We start from the raw sequence: 23,232 nt of genomic DNA, 5'->3' as shown, positions 1-23,232 counted from the left end.
AAAACCTTGGTTTATAGGTTTCCTACTTTATTCAGTACTCATTTAAAACCCCCCCACACTGTGACACATTCAGTCAACTAGATTGAGAGACAGCAGCATGTCTTAAATATGGCAAGATCGAGCTTGTAATAGGTTTAAAACACTTTATAATCAGTCTGGAATTGATAAGTTGATACAACAGTGCTAGAATTAACATCAAAGAAGAAAAGAACACTATCAGCTCCTCATCTGTTAAAGAAAAAAAAAACACATTAACTCACATCTTAGACCTCCTGCTTTCTTTTCCATCTAATCACAACGTCCTACTTGGCTCCTTTTTTTAATCAGTTTATTTTTAGTCAGTATCAGACTCGGATTTTTTTGACCAATTTTTAATTTACCAACTACATGCCCACACTGCCAAGGTTTACATTTCATTAATGATGCCAAAACAACAAGCATGCCTTCGGCTACAAGGAGGGAGGTGTCCAGAGTGAGAACACCAAGGAGGGATGTGGGCACCCAGCTGCACTACAGAGTCTGGCACCGGCAGGAACAGTGGTGGTTTCAAAAGAAAGAGGAGGCCTGCCAGGAGATACCCAGCCTCAGGGACCAGCTGCTGCCACTCCAGTCTTCAGAGAATACAAACAATAACACAAATGTAGCCTTTGTCCACTATTTATATGCAGCAAAACAATAACCAAGCTAGAAAACTAGGGGTTTTCTTGTTCCTTGGACATCACTAAACGCAGAGCATGACCACATCCTGTATTTCTTAGTAACTGAATGTTTCGGGCAAGCTTTTGCTGGAATGCTTCAGTGTTACTAGCACACAGCTGCTCACCTCTCCTGAGTTCATCACTCCAACACTGCACTTCTCATTAACACAGCATTTTAAAAGAGTTTGCTGGAACAACTTCAGAGTTGCTACCAAATATGGGTTTTAAACTCCATCCTAGAACACCCACAATGCCTCTGGTACCTGCAGCACTGATTTCTCACACCAGCTCCTATTCCTGTGCTTGTTTTAATAAACAAAGCAGCAACTGCTTGCCAAAAATCGCGGTGTTTTAAAGATGTAAGGGTTCAGAAACCGAGTGACAGCCATACACAACAGCCTGCCCGGTTGCTGGCAGCAGGCACAAGCACGGAGATACCGGTACAGAAGTTCCCATGGGACACAGCCCTGCCGGCGGCCACCTTCGGAGGCCCAAACAACGTCTCCAGTGTTCCTGGGACATTTGTCACGGGTGGTTACAGTCCACAAGGCTGAGCTGCTGGCGCTGAGTGCCGGCGTCCTAAGGAGGTCACCGCTCTGACAGAAGTCACGTCAGGGGACCTCCACAAGCGCGGTGCCAGCGCACCGGCGGGCTCGGCTCAGGCGCAGCTGATCGGCCCCAGCGCGGCGCGGGCAGGAAACACCTCCCAAAAGGGAACGCTCGGCACCGCGCCCGTTAAGGAAAAGGCTGAAGCGAGGGCCCAACGGCAGCATCCTGGATGGCTGCGGGGACAAGGCCTGTCGCCCCCGGTGGGGAGGGAGATGCAGCCGGCGCCAGGTCAGAGACCGGGGCTCGGTGGAAGCGGCCTCACCGGCCCGGCTGCTGCCCAGCCGCCAGCGGTGAGATGCGCCACAGCCGGCCCGCCGGCCGCCTTCCCCGCCCGCTGCCCCGCAGCCACCCCCGGGTCGGTACCCGCCGGCCCGCAGCCGGGGCCGCGGAGCGCGGATGCATGTAGGCGACGGCACCCAGGCTGGAGGCCTGCCGCGGGCCTGGCTGCCGGCCCGGCCCCCCGCGCACCGCCGGGCCGCGCTGACTCACCTCGCCCGGGGGCGGCTCCGGGGGGGCGCTCAGCCGGGCGCATCGCAGCCCCCTCCCGCCGCCGCCTCCTGCCGCCGCGGCTCCGCGCACCCTCTACCCGCCCCCCCGTCCCGGTCGTGCCGTGCTGTGCCGGGGCGCTGCGGGGAGGGACGGAGCCGCCTCCCGCCGCGGGAGGGGGGGAACCGCGTACCGCCCGCCCGGCGCCGCCTCCGCGCCCCCCCCGGGCAGTGCCAGCCCGGTCGGACGGCAGGCGGGGGAAGAGTCGTTGTACTTACGTGGTGCGGCGAGGCTGGGGCTGCCGGTTCTGTGCCTACGCTGGGCCACAGGCTGGACACTAGGTTTAAAATTAGTGTCTGGGGAGCATTCGTGCACCGTCAACAACCGAAGTCAGCGTTCACGGTGCTTCCTGCTCCTCAGAAGTTCCAAACACGTTTTACAGCATAAAGAATTCAATTATGACCTGTGGTGCCTTCCCTGGCCACTGGCAGCATCCCTTTGGTAATACTGTTTCTAGAATCATATACAAATAAAATTACGTAAATGCTTACAACAACAAAAAAAACAAGCTTTAATTAAGGAGGCAGAAAAACCCCGGCAGGGAGGGTAACCTCCAGAGCAGCAGCTCAGCCCTGTTCCATTATGGAAAAGTCAGCGGTGTTGAGGCTGAAGAAGGCCAGAAAGCAAAAGGCCTGGCTGAGACTGGGGGTGTTTATCTGCCCTGAGCTGAACAGGAGGCAGTAAACTTGTTTGAGGATTAAGCTGAAGTGCTGGTGTTCTGCACAATGGAGCTCAGACTGGGCCATAGCCCAAGAAGAGTCAATAAAGAGGAGTAGGCTCCACAGCACAGGCAGCTTCTGCCCAGGATGCTGACCTGGCTGCGGAAGATGTCAACAGGGATAGCACAGGGCACTCACATGCACCTTTCTGTCACCCTTTGCTGACAGAGGATCCTCCTTTCCTCAAAGAAAAAGCAAAACCAAATTTGCATTATTTTGCCCGTGAGAAAAGATTGCATGTTGGTGTCATCGGGGCAGCTAGAGAGGAATGAGGGCACCAGTGGCATTCAACCCACTTAACTGGAGTCCTCACCAAAGCAAAGGGGATACCAGTCCTCCTGGAAAACAGTGCTCTCCCCAGGTCATTCCTCTACCATGCCAACATACCAATGGGATGCGATCTTTGTATGTAGATATGAAGGCCACCAAGGAGCCCATCTGATTAAAATCTTGCCTACCCCCACCTACAGTGAAGGCCTCACCTGAAGGAGGCAGCAGACAACAGCTGCATTTCATAGGGGAGATGACCTGGGGCAGGAGAAGGCTTGTATATTATCTTCTGTCTCTGGAAGGATTTTCCAGTCTTCACCTTTCAGACTCTCCCCCCCAGCTAATTAACCACAGAGAGAAACAGTGTCTGAGGAAGCCTCCTGTAATCTTGCAGAATTCACAGACAGACAAGGCTCAGCACATGCAGTTTTATTCCCAACTACCACTGGAATAAAACAGATGCCAGCTCCAGCCAAAATTAGTTAATCTTGATGGAGACTTTTGGGCAAATTACAAATGCTTTTAAGGAGAACATGCATTTGAGATCACTTCCAGTCATTGCTGATGAACTGAAAAGTGAAACTCATCTTTGTAGTCACAGGCTGCATCGACTGAAGCCATAAAAGCAGTCTTTCCTTGAACTCTGTCAACACTGCCCACCACACACTAAGAATATGACCATCCCCTGCAGCTTTGCTTGCATTACCTTTTCTTGGAGCAGTGTTTCTGAGGAGTTACACCCTGATCATCCCCATTCCTTCTACTTTGTTTCAAGGGTGCCAGGGATATTTCCTTAAACAAATAATTAAAAAAAAAAAAAGTTCTTTGAATGGAGGAATTAAGACAAAACATGTAACATTTCTCTGGAGGCTGTTGCATAATCACATATATGAACAAGAGCTTGCAACTGAGGACCAGAGTATAGAACATCACAGAATCCCAGCATGGTGGGGGTTGGAAGGGACCTCTGGGGATCATCTAGCCCAACCCCTCTGCTAAAGTAGGGTCACCCAGGGCAGGTTGCCCAGGATTGCAATGTCCAGGTGGGGTTTTTTAAGTCTCCATGTAGGGAGACTTCAAAACCTCTCTGAGTTTTGGCACCTTCTGGCACCCTCACAGGAAAGGAGTTTTTCCTTCTCTTTAGGTGGAACTTTTGTTTGTGCTCTTTGTCCCTTGTCAGGCACCACTGAAAAGAGCCTGGCCCCATCCTTTTCACACCTGTCCTTTAGATATTTATATGCACTGAGATGACCCTCGCTCGGGCTGCTCTTCTCCAGACTAAACAGCCCTAGGTCTCTCAACTTGTCCTCATCAGAGAGATGATCCAGTCCCCACCATTAGTATCCTCTTTATCAGTATTAAGATAAATACAGAGTAATTTACATTGTTTTCTTCATATATAAAGGCATTATATGCATATATAACAGAATGAACATGTATATTATTTTGTATATGGTTTCTTACTGGGTTTAAAAGCCCAGTCCAGCATGGACTGAGTTTGGTTACAGACTGAGAGCAGCTGCCTCTGTCTGGTAAGCATCATAAAGTGGGAGCTGCAAAAAGCCTCAACACTTAACAGTGTCATTCCAACCTGACCAGCTCCTCCAGCATGAGCAGAACTGAAGATAACAGGGCTCTGCATGGCTCTTTCTTTCAGTGAGGCTTTGTGTGAAGATCTGGATTACAGCCTGTTAAGAAATTACTACACTTGCTCAGGGAGCTCTTTCTCTGTTATTTAAGTGGTGAAAATGAGGATTAGCAAAAAGTACATCAAGCTCTGACTCACAGTAAAATGTGATATATAAATGGGGTAAACCAAACAACAACTTTTTTTCTCTTAACTAATACTCTGACACTAATGAATACACACCTGACCACTGGAGATTAGAATATTCAGAAATAATGCTTTCTAAAAGAAACAGAATTCCTAGAACCATAGAACCATTAATGTTGGAAAAGACCTCCAACATCAAGTCCAACCGTTAAACCCCGCACTGCCAAGTCACCACTAAACCATGTCCCTAAGTGCCACATACATGTATTTTGTGAATGCTTCCTGGGATAGTGATGCCAGTCATTCCCTGGGCAGCCTGTTCCAGGGCTTAACCACTCTTTCAGTGAAAAATATTTTCCTAATGCCCAGCCTAAACCTCCCTTGGCACAACTTGAGGCCATTTCCTCTCATCCTATTGCTTGTTACCTGGGAGAAATTCATACATAATATATGCCATAGAAGAAACTCTGTTCCATAAACCCACACCTAGGTTAAATCTACCTGTGAAATACCTGTAGATTTCTAGGCTTTTCACAGTATCACAGTATTGCCAAGGTTGGAAGATATCTCAAGGATCATCGAGTCCAACCTGTCACCACAGACCCATGACTAGACCATGGCACCAAGTGCCACGTCCAATCTCCTCTTGAACACCTCGAGGGATGGTGACTCCACCACCTCCCCGGGCAGCCCATTCCAGTGACCAATGAAGAACTTTCTCCTCACCTCCAGCCTAAACTTCCCCTGGCGCAGCTTGAGACTGTGTCCCCTTGTTCTGGTGCTGGTTGCCTGGGAGAAGAGACCAACCCCTTCCTGGCTACAACCACCCTTCAGGTAGTTATGGTTCAATGCATGTGACCTTACAAAAGTGTCACTTTATGTGTCCCTGTAAGAGACTAAATCTTGTCTCTCTTGATGTAAATCAACAAAGATAAAATCACCTTTGCTCCATGCCTAGACAAGAGCTGCCCAGGGAGGGAACGGTGAAAAGATCCTCTGCAATGTCCAACAAAAGGTAAGATTGTTGTGAACGCCCTTCCTGATGGGTCAGCTCTCCCTACGGATAGCACACCTGGCAGTCGCATATACATTAACGTGACTGGGGTGTGGGCCGGGTGAGCTGCCATTAACTGAATAAAAGACACTGAATGATGGCTGCTTGAGACAGAGAAAGCATCACAAGAACCCTCTCTTCACCATGAAGAAAAGAAGAACTACTGGTGGAGAGAAAAGACATCTTTACTGAAGACACCACATGCTGGAGGCCGCTCAGAGGAGGTGGGATCCCTCCCCTCTCTCTTCCAGCCGAGGAGAACTCAAGACAAAGATATCTCTTCTCCCTCCTTTCCTCCCAGCCAAAGCGGCAGCACCCAGCCAAAGCATCTTGTGGGGGTGAGGTGGTAATATAGTTCTTTTCCTGCTCTTCTGCTCTCTCTCTCTTTCTCCTTTAATAAATAGCCTTTTGGATATTTGGCCTCGTTTGTGCCTTTAATTTCACAACGCGGGAACGTTCAAAAAAGAACCAAGTCTCTCTCTTCCTCAGGACTGAGACAGTCTCATACCACTGGTACCTTATATCATGGTGAGAATACCCACTAAAATCAGTTACAGATGCCCCACTGCTTAAAACCAAGATAATTTAATATTTAAACGCTCCAGGTGAACTGAAAAAATAAATCAAAGTTGTATCTTTGGAAGGTAAAATAAACAAAACTCTATCGAAAGACCTGCTGAAACTGAACCTTGCTCACTGTAATACATTGTGCTTGAAGAGCACTCAGTGGTATCAGCTGACTCAGTGGTTTGTTCCTTAGGTTAGAGGAAAATAAAGCAAACCTAGCATTCATGCACATAAAACCCTCTGGTATATGTATGACAAATGCATCTTGTGCTTCAGCTCTTTTCCCAGCAATGGCAAAGGAGCCCCATCTCATGGAAATGGTTACTAGAAGCTTAAATTTTAATGTATACACAAAAAAAACCCTTCTTGGTTTCCTTCATAAGCTAGGGCTTTGAAAACAAGAATTTCTGGTTGACACAAAATATTCTGCTGTCCTTCAGCAGTTTTTAACTCTGAGGCAATAAATAAATAAATAAATGAAATCATTTACATCAGTCAGATGAGAAAGATAAATTGAAGGTTAGATTGATGCTGCTAGGACTTGCTCCAGAGCACAGTGAAGACAACAACAAATCTTTCCTTTCCATCAGACCTGTAATATATTTTGCATAACATGAACAAAATGACCTTTTTTATTAATCCTTTGCTAGGAGAGGCATTGCATTAAGGCAGTTAAAGCATTAATTTCTTTCTCTTTAGGAAGTTCTTTGTAATACAACAGCTTGTATGTATCCCAGTGTAAACTTGGGAAGAAGTTGAATCAGTATGAAGAACAAAATGACTTTTCCCACTGTTTCAAAGACTAAAAGCAACCAGTAAGAGAAAAAGCCAGAGGAACTGGGAAATAGGCACCCAGTGAATCAACACATCAGACACAGCTGCAAGCAATGTTTGTGGTAACTGGGGACAAAACAGTCACAAGCCGGTAAGAGAGCAAGCCATGATTGCAGTGGTCTGTCTGGTCTGGCAGGGAAACAGATTCTCTTCCTTTGATATTTAATCTAACACTTGTAGAAGTATTCTGTTCATTAGCAAAGAGAAGACAAACCAGAAGAAAATACTAGTTACAAAAGCTGGGCTTACTGATGCTGTGTTTACTGGGGGTCTATATATGTACTTCTGCCTACTGGGTAGGCTCCCCCACCTTTCCTCACCCCAAGAACCTTTGAACCCACTGGCAGGTATCATATTTGATGTGTGGTGCACAAATACTGAATTCCTACAAGGCTGTGTGAGTATCAGTTGCAAAGAAAAGAAGGGCATTGCCCTTCATGGGAGGAAAGCCCTCTGCGTGAATTCCACCATCTTTTGGCAGGGAATCATTGTGCCTGAGCAGCAGTGAAGTTAGCCTGTGAAGAACTGGGGGTGGGGTAAGTGAATATAGGAAGGAACTGGAGACTTTTAAAGTGATTCACAGATTGCATTGGGTTGGAAGGGACCCTCAAAGGTCATCTTGTCCAACCTCCTTACAGTCAGCAGGGGCACCTTCAACTAGAGCTGGCTGCCCAGAGCTGCAGTGACTCTGATTTGGAATGTCTCCAGGGAATGTCTTCAACCACATCCTTGGGCAGCCTGCTCAAGTATTCCACCACTCTCATTGTAAAGAACTTCCTCATGTCCAACCTAAATCTGCCATGCTCCAGTTTCAAACCATTGCCCCTCATCCTATCACTATAAACCCCTCTGTACAGTCCCTCCCTGTAGTGGTTTGAGCCTTAACTGAGAGTTAAAAGCTCAAATGGGGAAAAGGCTGAGAATCTCTTCCCCACTTCCTCCCCACCTCCTCCCTCCAAACAGGGAGAGGAGGGGAAAAAAAAAAAAAGGTAAGGAGCAAATCCACTAAGCAACAATCTGGAGTCAGCTTGGAAGTAGAGAGGCAAATAATTTTTTTTCCTTCAAAATATATATATATATAGCAATAACAGGGAAAAAGGTTCACAAGGGCAAGGAACAAGAATGGATGGGAGGGGGATAGAAAAAGAATAATACAAAACCAGTCTGTCTCTGAGGAGGCGCAGAGGCAGCAGGGAGAAAGATCAGGTCCGGCCACGTGGCTGAGGATCAGGAGAGCAGCTGCAGTAGCTCTCATCCAGCAGAGGCAGGAGCCAAAAAGCAGATTCAACAGCTATGAGGTCCTGCTTTTTATACCCTTGCTGGGCAGGGAGGGGGGAGTGGAACAGACTCAGCTTTCCCAGGGGGGAGACGCCCTTCAGGGAGTGTAAAGTACCCACAAGCCCTCCACCCTGCTTTCTTCTTTTGTTTTTCAGAAAAAGGTGTTAACCCACCACACTCCCCAACCTTCCTGTAGGTCCCCTTGAGATATTGAAATGCAGCTCTAAGGTCACCCTGGAGCTTTTTCTTCTCCAGGCTGAATGGCCCCCAATCCTTTCAGCCTGTCTTCATAGGAGGAGTTCTCCAGCCCTCTGATCATCTTTGTGGCCTCCTCTAGACCTTCAAGCAAGAGATTTTCTAGCATTGTCCTTTACATTCACCAAAAGCTCACATATAGGGTCAGATATCCCTGTTTTCCTAATTGCTAGTCAGTGACTTGAGGTCAATGGGAACTTGAGTTCTCAGCTTTTGACTAAGTTTCTGTGAACAGCTTTTAAAGGCAATACAGTATCACTGCACAGCCAAACCAAGTTTTATTTGAGGTTCAGAATTGAAAGATTACTGAAGAAAATTACCTCTGATTTACACAGTGTTACATATTCTGCTCCTTTGATCCAAAGACTAGCTCATCATTGATGTGGCTAGAAAAAAAAATGTCCAAGTGCTCAAAGCAGTTTTTAACTGGGCTTTTTTTGAATGAGATACAAGTATAGTCATATGATCTTATCTGCCTGATTAAATTCACAGAACTGAATCACAGAGCCACAGAAATTAGAGGTTGGAAGGGACCTCCAGATACCATCAGGTTCAACCCCCCTGCCAAAGCAGGATCACCTAGGGTAGTCTGCACAGGAATGCATTCAGGAAGGTTCACAGAATCACAGAATGTTAGAGGCTGGAAGGGACCAGGAAAGATCATCCAGTCCAACCCCTCTGCCAGAGCAGGATCCCCTAAAGCAGATCATATAGGAATGCCTCCAGGCAGGTCTTGAATATCTCCAGAGAGGGAGACTCCACACCCCCCCGGGCAGCCTGTTTCACTGTTCCACCCTCACAATGAAAAAATTCTTCCTCATGTTTCCATAGAGCTTCCTACACCTCACCTTCCACCCACTGCGCCTTGTCCTTTCACTGGGCATCACGGGGAAGAGCGTGGCACTCACACTTGACATATTCATCAATATTGAGGTCACCCCTCAGTCTGCTCCTCTCCAACTTAAATAGCCCCAGCTCCCTCAGTTTCTCCTCAAGCCTTCTACAACTTAGCTTTGCAAACCCAAGCCCAGACTAAGATAGGCATTTTTATTTAGTATGCACAAGTCTGATTTCCGAGCAGCACCAGCAGTGAAATCACCTTTTGTACTGAGGGACACACTGCACCATGCTGAGGCCAAGGCTAGCTGCTGACTTCAGAAGCTTCACATCCATCTCTGTCTAGGGCTGAGTTTGCTTCATGATGAATAGGAGCAGCAAATGTCACTTTTCCCACAGAAGTGAGGCATGATGTTAGCCAAGCCAGCTAACATGTTTCCCCAGAAAGCAAACTGATCTTTTTCAGTTTGTATTTCATCTCAGGACCTCCTGCATAACTGCTGGGTTAAGCTGTTTTTAGCTTCTTGGTTAATATGAGATCATCCATGCAATACTGATTACTGGAAGTCACTTTCAAGATGAATTTCAAACAGTCCCTCCCCCCTAAAGTTTGAAAACAATGAGCAATTTAGTGATACCCTTCACAGAGCCTCCCGATGATATTCCTTACTATACAGAACAATGTACCTTAGACCTGACTTACTAGAGAGAAGAGGTGGATGGGGCAAGGGAATCTCTTGGTGAACTGTGTTTCATGCTGACTGGAGAGATTTTTGAGCTGTGAGGAGTGGTCTAGTGGGTCAGAAAAACATTAACTGCAGTTGTACAAGTCACATTTGGAAGAACTATCAACAAGCAAATCCTTGACACTGTGCACTGGATGTTCAGTGAACCAATGTTTTTAATTTTCTGGAACCTTCAATGCAGGAAGGACATGGATCTGATGGAGCAGGTCCAGAGGAGGGTCATGAAAATGATCAGGGGACTGGAGTGCCTCTGCTATGAGGACAGGCTAAGAGTGCTGGGGTTGTTGAGCCTAGAGAAGAGAAGGCTCTGGGCAGACCTAATAGCAGTCTTCCAGTACCTGAAGGGGGCCTCTGAGAAGGCTGCAGAGGTCCTGTGTGAAAGGATGAGGGGCAATGGTTTGAAATTAGAGAAGTGCAGGTTTAGACTGGATGTTATGAACAAATTCTTTACTGTGAGGGCAGTGGAACACTGCAACAGCTTGCCCAGGGATGTAGTTGACACCCCATGCCTGGAGATATTCAAGATCAGGCTCCACCAGGCTCTGAGCAACCTGAGCTAGTGGAGGATGTCCCTGCTGACTACAGGGTACTTGGACTAGATGACCTTTGGAGTTCCCTCCCATCCCAACCCATTCTATGATTCTATTACTTCAGTGGCAGCAGCAGGAAGATTGCCATAGACTCATTTTACACTGAGATGCAAAGCACTATCTGATCAAAAATGACTGAGCAATAAATAGAACCTTTTCAGACAAACAAATACTCAGCTATTTTAAATGTTCTTAGGACAGGGAAACTATGTTGTCAGTCATGCCATAGAACAGTAATAGCAGCTTTAATGTTCTCTGAGAATATTAAAGGATAAAGCAATGTTTCTATTCAGAATCCTGGCTGGAAATAAAAATAATTACTAACATATAAGAAATGTTTCAGATGTTTTCTCTTTAGGGCTGTCAGTGATATAAAGATTTCATGCAATGGTACAAATTGTCTCAGAGAGATTGTACACAGCTATCCACCTGTTCCCTACAGCATCCCAATAATCACAATGTATTTAAGGTAGGACTCAACATACCGTAGCAGTCTCAGTGGAAAGCTTCAGAACATCTGTTTGTTTCAGAGTCTGAAGGGGAAGATAAAAATAAGAAAAACAAATCTGCAGAAGATATTAATAGTTCCATACTCCCTGAGTTCATTAATGCATTTATTGGATTCCTCCCCAGCAATGTTTCTTTTCCAAACCTGGAAACCAAATTGTTGACAGTGAAAAAACCCCACAACAACATATGTTTAGCTTTCAATAGAATGTTAATTTAGGTTTGAAAAACCTGATTCTGCAGTGTACATTGCTTGAAATTTCAATTAAAACAATGACAGCTGGAGACACTTTTCAAGCAAAGGTCCTACAGGTCCTTTGTTAGAGGTGTGACACTGTATTTGGCCAAGATGGAGGAATCTATAGGCTATGGCAAGGTGCTTGCCATGATTCTACCACTTTGCTCTTGTAAGACCACACCTGGAGTACTGTGTCCAGCTCTGAAGCCCTCAACACAGGAAGGACATGGACCTGATGGAGCGAGTCCAGAGGAGTGACATGAAAATGATCAGGGGGCTGGAGCACCTCTGCTTTGAGGACAGGCTGAGGGAGCTGGGGGTGTTCAGCCTGGAGAAGCGAAGGCTCCAGGGAGACCTAATAACAACCTTCCAGTACCTGAAGAGAGCCTACAAGAAGGATGCAGAAGGACTGTTTCAAAAGGCCTGCAGTGATAAGATGAGGGGCAATGGTTTGAAATGAGAGAAGAGCAGATTTAGATTGGATGTTAGGAACAAGTTCTTTACAACGAAGGTGGCTGAGCAGGTTGCTGAGAGAGGTGACTGAGGCCACATCCATGGAGATATTTAAGGTGAGGCTCAACGAGGCTCTGAGCAACCTGATCTAGTTGAGGGTGTCATTGCTCACTACAAGGCTGTTGGACTAGATGAGCTTTAGAGGTCTCTTCCAACCTGGGTGGTTCCATGTAGCTACTGTGAAACTCAGCCTGGTTTCAGGATGGGGCTTCTCTTCAAAACAGAAACATATCATAGAAAAGTTTGTCCCTTCCATTTAAGGCCATATTTTTCCCACAGTTACCAAACCATCTTGCTCACAGAGATTTTAACAAAATTACCTACTCAAAGGATAAGAAAGTGGCCTGCAGCTATATGTATATGGCTGGAAGAATACCACCCCCAGCTGTCAGGTTTCAGTGCAGAACAACTACTTGTCCTGAAGTCTGTTTGGAAGTATCAGCAGGCTCTAAATGACCTTACAAAGGAGGACTCAGACAGAAACAAAAGGATATTAGACTGTTTCCCAGTTTTGATTTTTGCACTGCCTTGTTGGACAAGAAGATGATTTCAACCATATGCTAAGACACTTCCCTGAGATTAAGGGAATTTGGAGGCAAAGTGTACTAGGGGAGTAAACCTGATGAATCATAGAATAGTTTGGGTTGAAAAAACTTTGAAGATCATCTACCTCCAAACCCCTGCCATGGGTAGGAACACCTCCTACTTGACTAGGTTGCTCAAGGCCCCATTCCACACGGCTTTCACCACTTCCAGGCTTGGTGCCTCCCCAGTTTCTCTGGGCAACCTGTTCCAGTGCCTCACCATCCTCATAGGGAAGAATTTCCTCCTACTGTCTAATTTAAATTGAACTTCTTCCAGTTTGAAGCTGTTACCCCTTGCTCTGTCACTCAATGCCTTTGGAAAATGTCCCTCTCCAGCTCTCCTGTAGCCCTATTCAAATACTGGAAGGCTGCTCTAAGGTCTCCCCTGAGCCTTCTTTTCTCCAGGCTGAACAACCCCAACCCTATCAGCCTGTCTCTGTAGCAGAGGTGCTCCATCCCTCTGATCAGTTTTGTGACCTTATCTGGACCCACTCTAACAGTTTTATGTCTTCCTTCTGCTGAGAGCTCCAGAGCTAGACACAATATTCCAGGGGGGTCTCACCAGAGCAGAGCAGAAGGACAGAATCCCCTCCCTTGACCTGCTGCCTACGCTCCTTTGTGATGCAGATAAGGGTACAGCTGGTGTCTGGTCTGTGAGCACACATTGCTGGCTCACATTGAGCTTTTCATCCACCAGTGTCCCCAGTCCTTCTCCTCAGGACTACTTTCCATCCACTCTCCACCTAGTCTGCCTTTGTGCTTGCCATTGCACTGACCCAGGTGCAGGACCTTGCACTTGGCTTTGTTGAACTTCATGAAAGTGGCTTAGGCCCACCTCTCAAGCCTGTCAAGGTCCCTCTGGATGCCATCCCTTCCCTCCAGCATGTTGACCACACAGCTTGGCATTGCCAATAAACTTTCTGAGGGTGCACTTAATCCCACAAGGCTAACAATTAGGAGTGCATCAGTACTTCCAAAACAATTCCAATGCCAAAGTGAAACATTCCAATTTAGTGGCTCTAAGGGGTTGCAATATTTAATTGCCTGCTCTCTTTTAGCTTCACAGTAAGGAACTGCAAGGTGCCTTCTTCTGTCAGCTCCTGGAGACAGGGTTGGATGTCATTCTCTGCTTGGCACTGAGACCAAAAGTACCACCTGGTTCCACCTGGTTGTTCCCTGCTGCTGCACAAGGAGCACGAGTTCCTGTGCAGCAGTTAATAAAGCATCTCAAAGTGAGTACTTCCACTCTGGGAGACATCTGAATCTCAATCCACATCTACATTTTTTTTTTTTCCATCTAACTTTTTACAAGATTTCCATTCCCTTTGTCTCCTGCAGATTGGGATCTATTTATAACAGTTCAGCTATTTCTAAACCTCAAGCAGACAGAAAATTGATGCATCATTGGAAGGAGATGCCTTTGAAACAGTTGGGTGGGAAAAGAGAGGAAAAGAAACACAACAGAGAGGAAGGTGACAAAAAGCAGAACAAAAAACTAGTTTTTTGTCTGTGTAACACTATTTTTCCCTATGCCTTCCTAAACCAGCACATCAACTATCAATCCTAAAGGGTTTTTTTAAATTCATTTACTAATTCCTTTTCTTCTTTCTCCTCTCTTCCCCTTCATCTATTCATAGTTGAGAAAAAGTCTGTTGCCTGCAGGGTTGGGCAAATTTTCTCCACTTTTAGGAGGTAAAACCAAGCTCCCTGAGGATTCTTTGTATTGCTACAGTGTGGCATCAGCTGTTTATTACCATAAGGTTCAAAGCTGTCAAAGGGGGGACAAAAAAAGAGAAAGACTGTTAAGTGCAAAACCAATTGCAAAGAAAGAATTCTATTTTAGCATAATAAATGGATTTTTCAGACATAGATCCCATATGAATTTGGGGGGGAGGGGTGAAGAGATCAGTATGGTCTCCTTGTTTCAAAAAAGAATATATTAGATTTGGAAAGGGTTCAGAGAAGTGCTCAGAAGTTTGGAATGAATTCTGTGCTTGGAAGAGCCAAGTAGTCTATATTTCACCAGTCAGGAAAGGAGGCATCTTAGCAGGGATATAGATTTACAAAGTCATGCACTGGAGAAAGTAGGTTAATTTGCTTTTTTTTCTCTTGCATGGATTAGGGAACATCAAATGAAGCTAGGAGGAGACAGGAGCAGCCCTGCAGAAAAGAACTTGAGGGTGCTGATGGATGAGAAACTGGACATGAGCCAACAATGTGTACTTGCAGCCCAGAAGGCCACTAACATCCTGGGCTGCAACAAAAGAAGCGTGGCCAGGAGGTCAAGAGAGGTGATTCTGCCTCTCTGCTCTTCTGACACCTCAGCTGAAGCACTGTGTCCAACTCTGGGGTCCCCAGCGCAATACAGACACGGACCTGCTGGACCAGGCCACAGAGATGATCAGAGGGCTGGAGCACCTCTTCAGATGGGCTGAGATGTGCCTGTTCAGCCTGGAGAAGAGAAGGCTCTGGGAAGACCTTATAGCTGTATTTCAATCTCTGAAGGGGACCTATAGGAAAGCTGGGAAGAGACTGTTTAGAAGGGCTTGTAGTGATAGGACAGGGAGCAATGGTTTGAAACTGGAGCAAAGCAGATTCAGGTTAGACACAAGGAGGAAGTTCTTTACAATGAGGGTGGAACACTGAAACAGCTGGCCCTGCTCCAACAATTCTACGTCCTTCTGTTGCTGAGAACTTCAGAGCTGGACACTACTCGAGGTGAGGTCTCACCAGAGCAGAGGGGCAGAATCCACTCCCTTGACCTGCTTCCCACACTGCTTTGGATGCAGCTGGCTTCTGGGCTGTGTGCACATTGTTGGCTCACATCCAGCTTTTCCATACACCAGTACCTCCAAGTCTTTCTCCACAGGGCTGCTCTCAATTACATCATCCCACAGTCTGTATTGAGAGCAGGGATTGCCCCAACCCATGTGTAGGACTTGGCACTTGGCCTTTTTGAACCTCTAGAAGGCCACTTCTCAAGCTTCTCCGGGCCCCTCTGGATGTTATCCCACCCATCTGGTGCAGTGTCAACTGCACCAATCAAAACGTACATGGACGAAACTTGCACATGACACACAGGTTGCCTGACTACCTTCTGTGCCTCTCTTGCTTTCTAAATCAGTAACTTCAGCATCAACTACCATTCCAAACAGCATTGCTGGAGAAGACTTCTCAAGGCACCAGACTGCAATATAGTTTAAATTTTGACCCAACAGCACTGAATTTTAAGCCAATGCAGTAGCACTAAACTAGAATGCAGGAACTGGTTTACAAAGCCTGTCTATGCTTTAGATTTATGAGCTAAAAATACCTGGTAAACCTTTGGACTCTGAGCTGGGTGAAGGTGATCTCCTTGTGACAACAGTGGCTGAACAAATAACACATGGTTTATATACAAAAAATCTTGAAAGGAGGAAATGGCCACTGGAAAGTTAGCTACTAATTAACTCGGACCTGTCTGGAAAACAGAGACAGAAAGTGAACCAAACTGTTGTTGAACTTTCCAAGTTGAAGCAGTTTAAAACAAGGCTGAACTATGGGGTTTTTATCAGACAGGTAAATACTGCCCACATCCTATGAGGAGTGGAAGGTTAAGACACAGCTAGACACAGTCCCCCTTCCTGAACAAGAAAGGTGAAGGTTACACAGCACAGGGCACTGAAATCTTTGGCAAAAAGTTTCTAGGTATAAGATGAAGAGACATCTTCTAGGGAGGATGTTTTCCTTTCACCTTCTTGAAATAACTCCACTTAACTCCTGAGAGATGTGCTTCTGGCTGTTATTATGCTGGGACGAAGTCACAATCTGTTGTTACAGTAATTTTGTTGCAGGTAATTCTATTACCTACAAGCATTATGAGGGCTTGTTGAGAGCAACTGACAGAAGCAAAGGAGTTACTGTGAAGCAGAAAGCCGACTGCTTGTTGAAAAACCTTGCAACCTCCTGAAACTCTGCTGGAGGACCTGATAAAAGTTTGGTGTTTTTACTTGGGTAAATATTGTATTGCTTTGGTTTGTTCTTTCCACTTAAAAACTGAAGCAGGTGGAAAATTCTCAGATAGGTTGGATCTTTTCTTAGGGAAAAAAAAAAAAAAGACAGACATTTTAATACAGCATGGATTTGTTTGTCCTGGGCTAAAAGAATCCCTTGTATCCTCCTGTAGAGATGGGTAGCAGCTGAGAGCACTACAGGCTTGCAGTGAAGCCATTGTTAGGTTATTTGTTTAGGAAAAAAGAGCCTCTCCTCTTTTCTCCCCTCCCCTCTCCTCCCCTGAAGGCTGGAGCACCTCTGCTGCAAGGACAGGCTGAGAGAGTTGAGGTTGTTCAGACTACAGAAGGATCCAGAGACACCTTATTGTGGCCTTTCAGGATGTATAAAGGGCCAAGTGGAAAGCTGGGAACAGAGTTTTTAGGAGGGCCTGTTGTGACAGGACAAGGTGTGATGGATTGAAACTAAAAGGGGGAGATTTGGATTAGATAGAAGGAAGAATTTTGTACAGTGATGGTGGTGAAACCTTGGCAGAGAGGTGGTAGAAACCACATCCCTGGAACCATTCCAGGTCAGGTTGTTTGGAATTCTGAGGAACCTGCTCTAAATGAGGATGTGCCTGCTCAGTCAGGGCAGGGAGGTTGGACTAGATGACCTTGAAAGGTCCCTCTCAACCTAAAGCTATTCTATGATTTCAGACTGAAACTGGATTTTTCTTTGATTTTTTTTTCCCCAACTTCTTTCTTAGAAAACTGTTGAGCTTTCACATAAGCCAAAGAAAAGACCTTTCTTCTTGGAGCTGGCCAAAACAACATCTTAATTTTTTTTTTTTCCCCCCTTTACAATACAAATGTCAACAGAATGGCTTTTCAAATTGTCTCAAATCTATGAAATCATGCCCTAGGCTAATTCTACATGGAGCTACATCTCCTAAGCAGAAGCTCAGCCCTTAATTCAAGCAACAGATTTGTGTGCTTTAATATCTTGGCAGTTCCCAGATTGAAACCCTGCTGTTAACTCCTGCAGCTAACCATACAATAAAGCATCTTCTCACTCCTAGAGCCTGGAGGGAGGAGTGCTCTTAGCAACAGCTCTGTAAGGCAGTGCATTTTTCTTGGCAGACAGAGGTGTGTCAAAGTATGACTAAATCACACTGTGTTGCGTGTTATTTCTGAAATTATACATTCCCATATCCTGCTCTAAGCAGCATGAACCTCTGTTCCAGTCTTGCTGTCACAGAGAGATGATGAGAGAAGAGGTGGCACTGCCAATGTCTGGACAGAAGAACCAATGCAATCATGCAAGCCATGGGGCAGAAGGAAGATTGAGATTACAGCGAGGAACTAACATTACCAGAGACCATGTACTTCCTTGTGAAGAACTTAGATCTATACTGTGCCCTGCCATGGCTGCCACTGCCTTTCTTCACCATGCAGTGGATCCCTGGGAAAGAATACTCCCTGAGTGGGGGCTCTAGGAACCAAGTACTCTGCCACTTCCATTTGAAGTGTTTGTGTTCCAGGATGACCCTATTTCTTTGTAAAAAACACTTTTCCTTCTGACTTGCTACAGGTCCTTCCCATTGGGTTAATAATTACACACAGGGCTGGTAAACTGAGTTGCACTGAAGCAAGCATTTCCTCGCAAATAGCCCAAGCTGGAGGCTGATCCCTGATACTGACACACACAGAACAGGAGAGCAGCAATCAGAGATGGTGGGGTTTTTTTTTCAATAGCCTAAAGGACTCTATATGGGGACCTCATGAAGTTCAACATGGGCAAGCAGAGAGTCCTGCTCCTGGGGAAGAATAACTCCCTGCACTAGAACAGGTCAGGGACTGATGGAATGAAGCTCCATAGAGAAGAACCTGGGAGTGGTGGTGGACAAAAAAAAAAATCACTGTGAGCCAGAAATGTGCTCTTGTGGCCACAAAATCAGTGGTATCCTGGGGTGCATTAAGAAGCTTTTAGCCAGCAGGTCAAGGGAGGGTCTCCTCCCCCTCTAGGTGTTCAAGAGAGGATTGGACATAGCACTTGCTGCCATGGTCTAGTCATGAGGTCTGTGGTGACAGGTTGGACTCGATGATCTTTGAGGTCTCTTCCAACCTTGGTGATACTGTGATACTGTGCCCCAGATTAAACACATCTGGATTACTGGGTCCATTTTTGGGCTCCCCAGTTCAAGAGTCTGAAGAGGGTCCAGCAGAGGCTACAAGTCTTTGCTGAGGGGACTGGAGCACCTCTATGACAAGCTGAGGGACCTGGGGCTGTTTAGCCTGGAGAAGAGCAGACTGATCAATACGTGTAAGGGTGGGGATCAAGAGGATGGGGCTGGGCTCTTTTCAGCGGTGCCCAGTGACAGGACAAGGGGCAGGGGGCACAAATTAGAACACAGCAAGTTCTACCTAAGCATGAGAAAAAAAAAACTTTGCTGTGCAGATGCCAATATACCGGATGAGGCTGCCCAGAGAGGTTGTGGAGTCTCCTGCTCTGGAGAGATTGCAAACCTGCCCAGGTGTGACCCTGCTTTATCAGGGGAGTTGGGCTAGATGATCTCCAGAGGTTCCTTCTGACCCCCACCATTCTGTGTGATACTGTGATTTATTTTGCCTACCTACTTTTTATTTTTTCCCCTCTCATTTTTAATTGTTCCAGTCAGCCACATCATTTGTAGCATTCAATGAGTTCTTTCCCTAGGCAATGTTCTCCAAAGGCATTATTTTGATGAACAGTTTTATTTGTACCCCAGAATCTAGTAAAATAGAAGGAATTTTTGAAAAACATTCTTAATAGTGACTTTTCAAATCAAATGTAGATCTTTCCAAGTGAAAATGAATACCCGTGTGGGGCGTCAGATGAGTAGCATGGAAAGGTTTGAATACACACACATCCATTTAATAAGATCCTGACTGTCACTCTGTCAGCCAAACTGCCCTGCTGAAGAGCCTCTCTTTAATTTGGAGCAACAAATTCTTAAAATAAACATCTGAGGTGCTCCAGGTGCCACTCAAATCCCTGGACTGTCAGAAAGCTACTAATTACCATCAAATGCTTTTGTGCTTAGCTCACTGATTCTGACTGAAACAAAGTGAGGTAAGAAGATGTTTACTACAACCCTCAAGAAAGAAGGGTTCAGGACTAGATAGCTCAACATCAAAGTGTGTAACATTCCAGCTGAACAATAGATCACAGAATTTCAGGGGCTGGAAGGGACCTCAAAAGATCATCTAGTCCAATCCTCCTGCCAGAGCAGGATCACCTACACCAGATTACACAGGGAGGCCAACAGGAATGTTCCACCCAGAGCCAAGCTCCTAAAATAGGTTTTTAATGATTAAAAAGGTTTTGTTAATTTTTTTTCCACTGCTTCTGGAATAATATCATTCTTCTCACAATGGATCATAGAAGGAAAATTCCAGGCTAACAGTAGTTGGCAAGAAAAGAATGTAAGCTGCATTTGAAATCTGATGTGCATTCATTGATATGAAAGGTAGGCAAAGCACTACCTTTAAAGTTAAATGAACCAAAGTTAAATGAGAGACAGGGTTACAAGTGAGCCAACAGTGCTTCAAAATGCTGCTGCCAAAGGAATTGCTGCAATGTTTTAAAGGAAATCAGGCAAGTGACATGAACTTCCTACTTGGAGTATTGTTCATCCTCAGGGCTGCTACCCAATGGCAGCAGATGATGATGGTGAGTTACACAAGATTCAATGGAAGCTTATAAGGATATATTTAAAATATTAATCACCATTTAGTACCAAGACTTCTAAAATGCCAGGATAAGAAGTTCCATTGAGGTTATATCTCTATTCATACTGTTCTAACATAAATCCATCAGCTGATTCTTATGTTGTGTCACATGCAGATGTGTTAATTAGCCTTACTCACAACTTCCTTTGTTTCTGAGCTCATCACTGTAGGAACTAAACCTGCATTTTTAATTCTTGCTTTAGGGTAAGATCTCCCAGAGCTACAGGAGATAGGCTGGCAGGGGAGGAGGCACTGAAGTCGGTGAGACCAGTTCCCTACTGCACTTTATCTGTGTGGTCCTGTGAAACGAGGCTGGCAAACTGCTGTGTCTCGACTGGAAGGCAAGTTGCCTTGTGACAGGATTTCACACTTCAGTGTGCACTCCTGTTCCATGAAGGAAGTTACTGCACAGGGCTAAAAACAGGCAAATATCATCTCACTAGGGGAAAATCACATGCCCTAAGCATGAGAGTCACAGTTCATTAACTGGCTGTTACTGTATCTGAACCATTAGGGAACACATCTTGAAAGAAGATGCTGGATCAAGGGGGCCTACAGAAGAGCTGGGGAAGGACTTTCTACAAAGCCATGTGGGGACGGGCTGAGAGGTAACAGCTTCAAACTGGAAGGAGTTTGATTTAGATTAGATGTTAAGATGAAATTCATCCCTGTGATGAGGATGGTGAGGTACTGGAACAGGTTGCCCTGAGAAGTGGTGGAGGCTCCAAGCCTGGAAGTGTTGAAAGCTAGGTTGGATGGGGTCTTGAGCAACCTGGTCTAGTAGGAGGTGTCCCTGCCCATGGCAAGAATGTTGAAACCCAAACCTTTCTGAGATTCTATGATCGTAATATACATGGAAAGTCTGATGCTGATGAGAAATCTAACCAAAATAAATGTCTAGGTAGAGCTTTGGATTGAGAAGAATGCATGTAACAATCTCAAACTAGGATAGCAAACTAGGACAGGTTGGGATTACATATTGTAAAACCTGTACTCCAGACAGCTAGGTCAAACCAAATCAGGACCTGAAAGCTGTTCTGTACCCTTGGTTCTGGGAGTCTGTGAGATTGCTTAAGCAGCAGCAGCACTTTGCACTCTACACCACTAGTCTTACAAGTTCTATTTTCCTGTACTAGTTTCACTGCTATTTTAATATAATACAAGCAAAGCACCTCAAATAACATCTTTTACCACGTAAATAAGCTTGAATTTAATCTCTTATAGAAGCACAAATTTAGAGTGAATCTTGAATTAACTGATATTCTGGGATAGTGCTATTTCAAGAGGTCCAACAGGGATGGTATTTCGAAATACATAGCTACACTGTGTGACAACCACATGCCTCTTTCTCTTCCTACATACAGGCAGCTCTGACTCTCATAGAATCAAGCATATGCATCATGACCAGAACAAGAGATGTGATGGCACAAGGGGTGCAATGAAACATCATTTGCTAAGCAGGTGGGAAAAAAAAACCGACAAAACAACAACAACAAAACACCACTTGATAAGCAAGCTTCCCTGAGCAGTGTGCTGGCTACCACTGTTCCACCACTTGCACTACCAGGGACAAAGAAACTCAGCTGCATTCTTTCCAGACCTGAGAAACATAACCTTAAAAACTAATTATACATCCAAAACCACCCTCAGCAGCAAGATATCCTTGGGGGATTTTTCTGGTCCACTAGAAGTTAACTGTCCTACCAAGAGAAAATTCACTTTCTTTTGGCCCCATTCCCACACACACTCCCTACAGCTATTTCCACCCACGCCACAGCTCTTTTTAACCGTGTTTAAAAAGCTGAGAGAGAAATGTGCTGCTGCTGCTGCTAGTGCTCCTCCTCCTCAGGTGGGCGGGTTGGTAGCTGGTCAGTTTTCTGCAGCATTTCTCATCGCTGGATGCGTGGGAGGCCGGGAGCAGGAAGGGAAGGAAGCAGTCCTCTTAGGAAGGGAGGCATATCAAAGCAAGTGGGAAGCAAATAGCCCCTTCCCACCCGCACATATGCAATTATATGCAAATGAAAAACTAACACAATAGATCTGCAAGCACAGCTCTCCAAGCTGTGACCCTAAAAGGTATCAAAGAGCTTGGGTCTCAAAGCCAAATTCAGGGCTGACCAGGATCTCTGGAAGAGAGCATTTTTCACCCACGAAAAAGAACAGACCCGTGGGGAGGGAAGAGGGGAGGGAAGAGGGCGTTCCTTACAGTTCTGGGTTTGTACGTGGGTGGAGGGTGGTTCGAGGGGAGGAGTGACAGATTGCTTGTGGCAGCAGGGAAGAAAGATGTAGGAGGGTGTTTGCCCAGGGTCCTGTCTAACCTAAGGGGGTGCTGCCAGGGTGGATGCAGCGCCAGAGGTAAATCTAAGCCGGGGCGGTGGGAGGGCAGGAACCCACTGGTGGATGGACCTTGCCTGGGGCCTCTCTCCCAGCCTCATCAGCACCGCAGCGTCTGCAGCAGCACCCAGCCACCCACACACTTTCCCTACAGTGCCCTCTGAGGCCGAAAGAAAATGGAAATTACTTCACTCACACAGTTTCATTATGGATTTGCTTTCATCCTTTTCCAAACACTTCTAGTTCCCCACTGATAAGATGCAAATTAACTGGTAAGAAAGGGGGGTGGGGGAAAAGTGTGATTTTACCCTCAAACACACTTTTTACTGAAGCAATTCACTACTGTGTGCCATTAGCTGTGCTCTCATCCCAAATCTATGACTTCATGGAGGCATTATCTGAAGTCTTTGACCAGAAGCCCTGGGGAAGGCACAGTGTTCCCAGGGGATCACTCATGTTGCAGACAAAGGCAAAAATCTGCTTCTCCATATTACAGATGCATTTCCTCTGGTTCAGTCTTTCCCTGGCCAAGCTTAG

General features: G+C 45.8%; 1 protein-coding gene across 3 annotated transcripts in view; it reads right to left on the bottom strand.

The window, feature by feature from the left end:
• Positions 1-2,242, bottom strand: part of MFSD6 (major facilitator superfamily domain containing 6) — a 36,755-nt gene extending 34,513 nt beyond the window's left edge. The window contains exon 1 of one of the 3 annotated variants that reach the window (XM_068137914.1): positions 2,072-2,242. The gene's annotated coding sequence lies outside the window, so the exon portion shown is untranslated. Of the gene's footprint in view, positions 1-1,796; positions 1,961-2,071 lie in introns of those variants that run through there. The other 2 variants (XM_068137915.1, XM_068137913.1) reach the window with 2 other exon arrangements.
• Between the last annotated feature and the right edge of the window lie 20,990 nt (positions 2,243-23,232).

This window comes from Melanerpes formicivorus, unplaced genomic scaffold (genome assembly GCF_026170545.1).
Source record: "Melanerpes formicivorus ecotype bairdi unplaced genomic scaffold, bMelFor1.0.p_v2 SCAF_5, whole genome shotgun sequence".
Lineage (NCBI taxonomy): Eukaryota > Metazoa > Chordata > Aves > Piciformes > Picidae > Melanerpes > Melanerpes formicivorus.
This window is presented reverse-complemented; position numbering and strand designations above follow the sequence as displayed.